Genomic DNA, 11,727 nt, shown 5'->3' on the forward strand with positions numbered 1-11,727 from the left:
TGGGTGGTAGTACATACCAATGAGGAAGTCAAAGATGGCCATATCTATGATGTTGAGCAGCCTGTTCCCTGAGTTGTAGGGATACAGACGCTTTATGGTGTCACAGTAGAAGGGGTTCACCTCCCACCTGGTAGAGATAGACAGATTATAACAAGATATAAGATATTATAACAAGATATGAATTGTAACAAGATATGAATGTTCTGTCTGCCATATTGACTTATCATAAATTAACTTTCAAAATGGAAATGAGATGCTCCAAAATGGCAAATGGGAAGAGATGTGTAGGTCTCGGGGTTACGGTCTCAGGGTTAAGGTCTCAGGGTTAAGGTCTCAGTGTTAAGGTCTCAGTGTTACGGTCTCAGGGTTACGGTCTCCGGGTTACGGTCTCAGTGTTAAGGTCTCAGTGTTACGGTCCTCAGGGGTCTCACGGGTTACGGTCTAGGGTTACGGTCTCAGGTCTCAGGGTTAAAGGTCTCAGGGTTAAGGTCTCAAGGGTTACGGTCTCAGGTCCTCAGGGTTACGGTCTGCAGTGTTACGGTCTCAGGGTTACGGTCTCAGGGTTACGGTCTCAGGTTCAGGGTTAACGTCTCAGTGTTACGGTCTCAGGGTTACGGTCTCAGGGTTACAGGTCTCAGGGTTTACGGTCTCAGTGTTAGGTCCTCAGTTACGGTTCAGGGTTACGGTCTCAGGGTTGGGTCTCAGGTTACGGTCTCAGGGTTAAGTCTCAGGGTTACGTCCTCAGGGTTAGGGTCTCAAGGGTTTTACGGTCTCAGGGTTAGGTCTCAGGGTTAAGTGTCTCATAGGGTTAACGGTCTCAGGGTTACGGTCTCAGGGTAAGGTCTCAGGGTTACAGGTCCTCAGGGTTAAGGTTCAGGGTTAAGGTCTAGGGTTATGGTCGTCAGGGTTAGCGGTCCCTCAGGGTCTCAGGTTACGTCTCAGGTTACAGGGTTAAGGTCTCAGGGTTAAGGTCTCAGGGTTAAGGTCCAGGGTTAAGGTCTCAGGGTTAAGGTCTCAGGTTACTGTCTTCCAGGTCCTCAGGGTTAACGGGGTCTCCAGGGTGTAAGGTATCAGGGTTTCAGTACGGTCTCAGGGTTATACGGTCTCAGGGTTAAGTTCAGGGTCTGTCTGTAGGCGTTAAGGTATCGAGGGTTAAGTCTCAGGGTTACGGTCCTCAGGGTTAAGGTCTCACGGGTTATCAGGCTCAGGGTTAAGTTGTCTCATGTAAGGTCTCAGGGTTATGGTCTTCAGTGTTACCGGTCCTCAGGTCTCAGGGTACGGTCTCAGGTCTCCGGTTAAGGTCTCAGGGCTTACGCGTCTCAAGGGTTACGTCTCAAGGTCTCAGTGTTTAAGTACTCAGGGTACGGTCTCAGGGTTTATGCGCTCAGGTCCTCAGGGTAAGTCTCAGGGTTAAGGTGTCAGGGTTAAGGTCTCCAGGTGTAAGGTCTCAAGGATTACGGTCTCAGGTCTCAGGGTTAAGGGTCTCAGGTTAAGGCGTCGTCAGGGTTAAGTCCAGGGTTAAGGTCTCCAGGTCTCAGGGTTACGGTCTCAGGTCTCAGGGTAAGGTCTCAGGTTAAGTCTCAAGGGTTCGGTCTAGGTCTCAGGGTTAAGGTCTCAGGGTTAAGGTGTCAGGGTTAGGTTCTCAGGTTACGGTCTCTAGGTCTCTGGGTTAAGGGTTGTATGCTTACTCCTCCCTGCCAGTGAAGGTGATTGATCGTATCCAGCGGGTTGGGGAGGGAGATAGAGGGGCAATGCTGAGACCACAGGGAGGTAGGCTGACATGGAGCCCTCCAGCAGGTCAGGGCTCCACACACTGCATACTCAGTCTTACAACACGTTACAGACAGCTTGCGCAAAGAAACATGGTGTTGTTTTGCTGGTTTGAAAGAGAATAGACATAGATATAGATTGGTTTAAACCAGCAGTATGCCGATTTCATCATCGCCATTTAATCATTAGACTGATTATTAAGACCTAGGTAGCAGGGTAATGCCTACCTGAAGGGTAATGCCTACCTGAGAGGTAAAGAACACACTCCTTAGGTCCTCGTTGTGATGGTTCAGGAGAATCTCCCCGTCACGTTCATCCAGCCTGTGCCCACCACTGGCAGGTACCCTCCGAGTCCAGATTCTAGAAAAGAGAAAGACAAGAGTTCCATTCTGATGAACACAAACTCTTACATCTTCTACGACTCACAGTTCTAGAAGAAAGAGTTCCATTCTGATGAACACAAACTCATACATCTTCTACGACTCACAGTTCTAGAAGAAAGAGTTCCATTCTGATGAACACAAACTCATACATCTTCTACGACTCACAGTTCTAGAAGAAAGTGTCCATTCTGATGAACATAAACTCATACATCTTCTAACGACCTCACAGTTCTCGACGAAAGAGTTCCATTCTGATGAACACAAACTCATACATCTTCTACGACTCACAGTTCTAGAAGAAAGAGTTCCATTCTGAACAGAACACACAATATAAAGTCAGATTAACTCCTGCAATCTCTCACCTCAGTTGACACACACAAAGTCACAGGAAATTAATTAAACTTGAATTATTTGTATACATAATAGCAGCTATGTGATTGTCTCTGTTCTCCGCTGTGTAATCTAGCATGTGTTGACGTGTAGCAACAGCCACTTCCCCCAGGGCCATATTGACAGTCTGACAGGCCTGTGTGTCTCAATAACAGTCATCAGTCAGTATCTGAGGCTGGATAAAGAGATGTTATTGAGGTGCTGTCTTGGCTGGCGTATATCACCTGCTGATTGGATCTGATAATGATAAGGCCTCTGGCACAACACAGAGACAGAGAGATAGAGACAGAGAGACAGATACACAGCACAGTGACACAGACACAGAGAGACAGAGACACAGATACACAGCACAGTGACACAGTACAGAGTCACAGTACAGAGACACAGAGACAGAGACACAGAGACACAGAGATAAAGAGACAGATAAACAGCACAGTGACACAGACACAGAGAGACAGAGACACAGATACACAGCACAGTGACACAGCACAGAGACACAGAGACACAGAGACAGAGAGACAGAGAGAAAAAGACACAGAGACACAGCGACAGAGACACAGAGACACAGAGACAGAGACACAGCACAGAGACACAGCACAGAGACACGGAGACACAGGACACAGACACAGAAACACAGAGACAGAGACACAGCACAAAGACACAGCATAGAGACACAGAGACACAGCACACAGACACAGCGACACAGCACACAGAGACAGTACACAGACACACAGCATACATACACAGAGACACAGACACAGACACAGAGACTCACCACAGAGACACAGAGACACAACACACAGACACAGAGACACAGACTGTGGTGGGAACACACAGATTAACCAGACATATTCAGTGTTAGACAGTACTGTAGTGTAGAGCCACGGTGTTCAATGAAGGAATTTTAACAGAGCATGTACTCTTTGCTTTTCTTCTCTTCTTTTCCACTTCATTCAAATGTGAATTTACAAAACTATATATTGTGATGTAAAAATGTATTTAATATAATAACTTTACTTACAGTACCAGTCAAAAGTTTGGACACACCTACTCATTCAAGGGTTTTTCTTTATTTTTTAATATTTTCTACATTGTAGAATAATAGTGAAGACATCAAAACTATGAAATAATACATATGGAATCATATGCCATCCCATCTGGTTTGAACTTAGTGGGACTATAATTCGTTTTTCAACAGGACAATGACCCAAAACACACCTCCAGGCAGTGTAAGGGCTATTTGACCAAGAAGGAGAGTGATGGAGTGCTGCATCAGATGACCTGGCCTCCACAATCACCCAACTTCAACCCAATTGAGATGGTTTGGGATGAGTTGGACCGCAGAATGAAGGAAAAGCAGCCAACAAGTGCTCAGCATATGTGGGAACTCTTTCAAGAATGTTGGAAAAGCATTCCAAGTGAAGCTGGTTGAGAGAATGCCAAGAGTGTGCAAAGCTGTCATCAAGGCAATGGGTGGCTACTTTGAAGAATCTCAAATATAAAATATATTTTGATTTTTTAACACTTTTTTCGTTACTACATTATTCCATGTCTTATTTCACAGTTGTGATGTCTTCACTATTATTCTTCAATGTAGAAAATAGTACAAATAAAAAAAAACTTGAATGAGTAGGTGTGTCCAAACGTTTGACTGGTACTGTACTTGAGCTTTATTTGTGGTTTTTAGCCTACACCCAGTTACACCCTTCCATGCTGTTGTTTTGTCTCAAGGTATAACAACCCCATTGACCTGCTGTCTTGTTTGGTTTTGGGTTGACAAGCTGTGACTCTAATGACTGTATTTGACTGATGACTCACTTGAGTTAATGAGCAGTAACCTGGAGGCATGGAGGTTAGAGAGACTTTACAGTAGACATCAGTAATTACACCTATGTGTGTGGAAGGATACATGTTGAAATAGTGGAGACCATAATCTCTCAAGGAAACTATCGTTCAGAAACTCAGAGATGTAGGTACAAGTTTCAGGCTTTGTTTGTTGGGAGACCACTTGGAAATACAGTATGAGATACAGCATGAGATACAGCATGAGATACAGCATGAGATACATTATGAGATACAGTATGAGATACAGCATGAGATACAGCATGAGATACAGCATGAGATACAGCATGAGACACAGTATGAGATACAGCATGAGATACAGTATGAGATAACAATGAGATACCGAATGAGATACAGTATAGAAAGAACATGAGAATACAGATAGATACAGCATGAGATACAGCATGAGATGAACATGAGATACAGCATTGAGATACAGTCGGGATACAGCACGAGATACAGTATGGATACAGTACGAGATAAAAAAAGATAAAGTATGAGATAGACATGAGATACACGAAGAGATACAATATGAGTAGAACATGAGATACAGCATGAGATACAGATTGCGATACAGTATGCAATACAGTATGAGATACAGCATGAGGTACAGCAAGAGGTACAGCAGAGATTCAGCATGAGATACAGTATGAGATACAGCAGATATAGAAAATGAGATACAGTATGAGATACAGCATGATATACCGATGAGATACAGTAGAGATACACATAGATACAGTATGAGATACAAGCATGAGATATAGAATGAGAAAGAACATGAGATACAGTCTGAGATACAGCATGACATAGAACATGAGATTGAACATGAGATACAGCATGAGATACGTATAAGATCAGCATGAGATCAGCATGAGAAAGTAGATACAGAATGAGACACACTATGAGAACGCATGAGATACAGCATGAGATACAGTATGAGATACAGCAAGATATACATTTGAGATAACCGTATGAGAGACGATGAAAAGAAAATGAGAATACAGTATGATATACAGCATGAATACAGATCGATGATACAGCAAGATCAGCATGAGAATAACACATAGAGATACATATGAACGCTATGAGATACAGAATGACAAAGAAATGAGATAGACGTATGAGATACAATAGGAAGAACACGATGAATACAGTATGAGATACAGCATGAGACACACATGAGATACAGCATGAGAACAGTATAAAAGATACAGTACAGATACAATATGAGATACAGTATGAGATACAGCATGATAAGAAAATGAGATGCAGTATGAGATAACAGCATGAAGATACAGCATGAGAATACAGATGAGTACAGGCATGAGATTCAGCCATGAGATACAGTATGAGAAACGAGCATGATATAGAAAATGAGATACGTATGAGATACAGCAGATATAGAAATGAGATGCAGTATGAAATAACATGAGAAACAATGAATACAGTATGAGATACAGCATTAGATACAGTATGAGAATACAGCATGGGGTATACGAAGAGTATACACAGTATGAGATCACAGCATGAGATCAGCATGAGACAGTATGAGATACAGTATGAGATACAGCATGAGAACAGTATAATAAAGACATGAATCAGCATGAGATACAGTATGAGAATACAGCATGAGATAGAAACATGAGCTATAAAGTATAGAGATACAGCGTGAAAGAAATTACAGCATGAACTAGAAAATGAGAGCAGTATGAGATACAGCATGAGATACAGCATGAGATACAGTATAGTACAGCATCGAGATCAGCATGAAACTAGTATAGATACGAGCATGATACAAAAATAGATGCAGTATGAAATAGAACGAGTATACAGAATGAGATACAGTATGAGATACAGCATTAGATACAGTATGAGATACAGCATGAGCGGTATAGATGAGTAACAGTAGGAGATACAGCATGAGATACAGTATGAGATACAGTATAGATACAGCATGAGACACAGTATGAGATACAGCATGATATACAGCATGAGATACAGTATGAGATACAGCATGAGATAAAAACAAGAGATAAAGTATGAGATACAGGCATGAGATACAGGTAGGAGATACAGTATCAGATACAGTACGGAGATACAGATAGAGATACAGTATGAGATACAGCATGATATAGAAAATGCAGTATGAAGCTAAGCAAGCATGAGATACATATGAGATACAGCATGATATACATTATGAGATACGTATGAGATAGAGTATGAGAAAGAACATGAGATACGATGAGATACGCATGAGATAGATACCATGAGATAAGCATGAGATACAGCATGAGATTACGGCATGAGATAACAGAATGAGATACAGCATGAGATACAGTATGAGATACAGTACCGAGATACAAGATGAGATACAGTATGAGACAGCATGATATAAAAAGCATAATGAGATACAGCATGAGATACAGTATGAGATCAGCATGATATACTTATGAGAACCTATGAAGATACGAGTATGAGAAAGAACATGAAGATACAGTATGAGATACAGCATGAATAGAACTGAGATAAAGTAATGAGAAACAGCATGAGATATACGGCATGAGATTACGTATGAGATAACAGTACGAGATACAATATGAGCATACAGTACAGGATACAATATGATATACAGTATGAGAAACAGCATGATGATAGAAAATCCAGTATGAATACCAGCATGAGATACAGTATGAGAATACAGCATGATAAATACATTATGAGATACCGTATGAGAAGAGTATGAGAAAGAACATGGAGATACAGTATAGATACGCATGAAGATAGAACATGAGATAAAGTATGAGATACAGCATGAGATACGGCATGAGATACAGAATGAATACAGCATGAGATACATGTATGAGATACAGTACGAGATACAATATGAGATACAGTATGGAATACAGCATGATATAGAAAATGCAGTATGAGATACAAGCAGAATACAGTATGAGATACACGCATGATATACATATGAATACCGATGACGCAGATAGATGTATGAGAAAGAACATGAGATAAAGTATAGATACAGCATGAGATACAGTATGAGATACAGCATGAGATACACAATGAGATACCGTATGAGATACACGTATAGAAAGAACTATGAGTACCAGTATGATACAGCATGAGATACACAATGAGATACCATTGAATTACAGTATGAGCAAGCATGAGATACAGTAACGGAGACAGCATGAGATACAAATGAGATACCAGAACATGAGATACCAGTAATGAGAAAGAACTATGAGATACAGTATGAGATACAGCATGATATAGAAATGAGATACAGTATGAATACAGCATGATTATAGAAAATAGATACAGTATGAGATACAGCATGATATAGAAATTGAGATGCGAGTAGAATAGAACATGATATACAAATGAGATAAGTATGAGATACAGCATGAGATACAGTAGAGGTACAGCATGAGATACGCATGAGATACAGTATGAGATACAGCATGAACACAGTATGAGATACACAATGAGATACAGCAAGATCAGTATGAGATACAGCATGAGATAGAACATGAGATAAAGTATGAGATACAGCGTGAGATACAGCATGAAATACAGAAAGATACACTATGAGATACAGCATGAGATACAGCATGAGATACAGTATGAGATAAGCAGATTAAACATATGAATACGATGAGATACAGTAGAGAAAGCACATGAAGATAACAAATGAGATACAGCATGAGATACACGATGAGATACGTCTGAGATACAGTATGAGATACAGCATGTGTACAGCATGAGATACAGTATGAGGTACAGCATGAGATTCAGCATGAGATACAGTATGAGATACAGCATGATATAGAAAATGAGATACAGTATGAGATACAGCATGATATAGAAAATGAGATCAGTATGAAATAGAACATAATACAGAATGAGATACAGATGAGATACAGCATTAGATACAGTATGAGATACAGCATGAAATATCAGAATGAGATACAGAATGAGATACAGCATGAGATACAGTATGAATACAGTATGAGAACAACATGAGATACAGTAGAGATACAGCATGAGATACCAGCATGGGAATACAGTAATGAAGATACAGCAGATGAGACACAGTATGAGATACAGTAGAGACACAGCATATGAGATACAGTATGAGATACAGCATGAATCGAAATCGATCAGTATACAGTGATGAGAACAGCAATGAATAAAAACTGAGATAGAGTATGAGATACATCATGACATAGAAAATGAGATACAGTATAAGATGCAGAATTAGATACGTTATGAGATAGAACATGATACCATATGAGATAAAGTATGAGTTGGAATATGAGATACAGCATGGTACAGTCTCTGACCTCCTCCCTATAGACTGTCTCGTCGTTGTTGGTGATCAGGCCTACCACTGTTGTGTCTGCAAACTTAATGATGGTGTTGGAGTCGTACCTGGCCATGCAGTCGTGGGCGAACAGGGAGTACAGGAGGGGACTGAGCACGCACCCCTGGGTGGCTCCAGTGATGAGGATCAGCGTGGCAGATGTGTTGCTACCACCTAGGGGCTGCCTGTCAGGAAGTCCAGGATCCAGTTGCAGAGGGAGGTGTTAAGTCCCAGGATCCTTAGCTTAGTGATGAGCTTTGAGGGTACTATGGTGTTGAACGCTGAGCTGTAGTGGCAGTGTGGAGTGCAATAGAGATTACATCATCTGTGGATCAGGTTGGGCGGTACGCAAATTGGAGTGGGTCTAGGGTTTCTGGGATAATGGTGTTGATGTGAGCCATTACCAGCCTTTCAAAGCACTTCATGGCTACGGACGTGAGTGCTACGGGTCTGTAGTCATTTAGGCAGGTTGCCTTTGTGTTCCTGGGCACAGGGACTATGGTGGTCTGCTTGAAACATGTTGGTATTACAGACTCAATCAGGGAAATGTTGAAAATGTCAGTGAAGACACCTGCCAGTTGGTCGGCACATTCTCGGAGCACACTTCCTGGTAATCCGTCTGGACTCAGCAGCCTTGTGTATGTTGACCTGTTTAAAGGTCTTACTCACGGCGGCTACGGAGAGCGTGATCACACAGTCGTCCGGAACAGCTGATGCTCTCATGCATGCCTCAGTGTTGCTTGCCTTGAAGCGAGCATAGAAGTGATTTAGCTCGTCTGGCAGGCTCGTGTCACTGGGCAGCTCGCGTCTGTGCTTCCCTTTGTAGTCTGTAATAGTTTGCAAGCCCTGCCACATAAGACGAGCGTCGGAGCCGGTGTAGTATGACTCAATCTTAGCCCTGTATTGACGCTTTGCCTGTTTGATGGTTCGTCGCAGGGCATAGCAGGATTTCTTGTAAGCTTCCGTGTTAGAGTCCCGCAACTTGAAAGCGGCAGCTCTGCCCTTTAGCTCAGTGCAAATGTTGCCTGTAATCCATGGCTTCTGGTTGGGGTATGTACGTACAGTCACTGTGGGGATGACGTCTTCTATGTACTTATTGATAAAGCCAATGACTGATGTGGTGTACTCCTCAATGCCATCGGAAGAATCCCGGAACATGTTCCAGTCTGTGATAGCAAAACAGTCCTGTAGTTTAGTATCTGCTTCATCTGACCACTCTTTTATAGACCGAGTCACTGGTGCTTCCTGCTTAATTTTTTGCTTGTAAGAATGAATCAGGAGGATAGAGTTGTGGTCGGATTTACCAAATGGAGGGCGAGGGAGAGCTTTGTACGCGTCTCTGTGTGTGGAGTACAGGTGATCTAGCATTTTTTCCCCTCTGGTTGCACATTTAACATGTTGATAGAAATTTGGTAGAACTGATTAAGTTTCCCTGCATTAAAGTCTCCGGCCACTAGGAGCGCCGCCTCTGGGTGAGTGGTTTCCTGTTTGCTTATTTCCTTATACAGTTGACTGAGTACGGTCTTAGTGCCAGCATCTGTCTATGGTGGTAAATAAACAGCCACGAAAAGTATATCTGAAAACTCTGTAGGCATGTAGTGTGGCCTGCAATTTATCACAATATACTCTACTTCAGGCGAGCAAAATCTAGAGACTTCCTCAGATTTCGTGCACCAGCTGTTGTTTACAAATATGCACAGACTGCCCCCCCCATCGTCTTACCGGAGTGTGCTGTTCTATCTTGCTGGTTCCAGCGTATATCCCGCTAGCTGAATATCCATGTCGTCATTCAGCCACGATTCCGTGAAACATAGGATATTACAGTTTTTGATGTCCCGTTGGTAGGATATTCGTGATCGTACCTCGTCTAATTTATTGTCCAATGATTGCACGTTGGCGAGTAATATTGACGGTAACGGCAGCTTTCCCACTCGCCTTCTGCGGGTCCTCACGAGGCATCCCGCTCTGTGTCCCCTGTACCTGCGTTTCTTCCTCTTGCAAATAACGGGGATGTTGGCCCTGTCGGGTGTTTGGAGAATGTCCTGTGCGTCTTGCTTGTTGAAGAAAAAATCTTTGTCTAATCCGAGGTGAGTGATCGCTGTCCTGATATCCAGAAGCTCTTTTTTTGCCAAAAAGATACGGTTGCAGAAACATTATGTACAAAATAAGTTAACAAATAACGCCAAAAAAAACACATTATAGTACAATTGGTGGGCGCCTGTCAAACTGCTGCCATTTCTCTCCGGCGCCATTTTAAACATGAGATACAGCATGAGATACTGTATGAGATACAGCATGAGATATAGTATGAGATACAGCATGAGATATAGTATGAGCTAGAACATGAGATACTCAGCATGAGATACAGCATGAGATACAGTATGAGTTGGAATATGATAGAGCATGAGATACAGCATGAGATACATAATGAGATAGAACATGATACAGTATGAGATACAGTATGAGTTGGAATATGAGATACAGCATGAGATACAGCATGAGATAGAACATGATACAGTATGAGATACAGTATGAGTTGGAAATATGAGATACAGCATGAGATACAAGCATGAGATTAGAACATGATACAGTATGAGATACAGTATGAGATACAGTAGTGGATAGAGTAGGAGATACAGTATGAGATACATAATGAGATACAGTATGAGATACAGTAGTGGATAGAGTATGAGATACATTATGAGATACAGTATGAGATACAGTTGTGAAATTGATTAGGGGATACAGTATGAGATACAGAAGTGGATAGAGTATGAGATACAGTAATGAGATACAGAATTGAGATACAGTATGAGATACAGAATGGGATACAGTATGAGATACAGAATGAGATACTGTATGAGATACAGAATGAGATACAGTATGAGATACAGAATGAGATACAGTATGAGATACAGTAGTGGATAGAGTAGGAGATACAGTATGAGATACAGTATGAGATACAGT

The 11,727-nt window shown here is 41.7% G+C and overlaps 1 long non-coding RNA gene and 1 pseudogene across 1 annotated transcript; one reads left to right on the top strand and one right to left on the bottom strand.

Moving 5' to 3' along the window:
- LOC111978688 (pseudokinase FAM20A-like) overlaps positions 1–11,727 on the bottom strand; it is a 29,687-nt pseudogene that overhangs the window by 5,514 nt on the left and 12,446 nt on the right.
- LOC139029185 (uncharacterized) lies at positions 444–1,434 on the top strand. The gene is made up of 3 exons (XR_011481477.1): positions 444–497; positions 931–1,018; positions 1,409–1,434. It is a non-coding gene; the product is annotated as an uncharacterized lncRNA (long non-coding RNA).

This window comes from Salvelinus sp. IW2-2015, linkage group LG18 (genome assembly GCF_002910315.2).
Source record: "Salvelinus sp. IW2-2015 linkage group LG18, ASM291031v2, whole genome shotgun sequence".
Taxonomy (NCBI): domain Eukaryota; kingdom Metazoa; phylum Chordata; class Actinopteri; order Salmoniformes; family Salmonidae; genus Salvelinus; species Salvelinus sp. IW2-2015.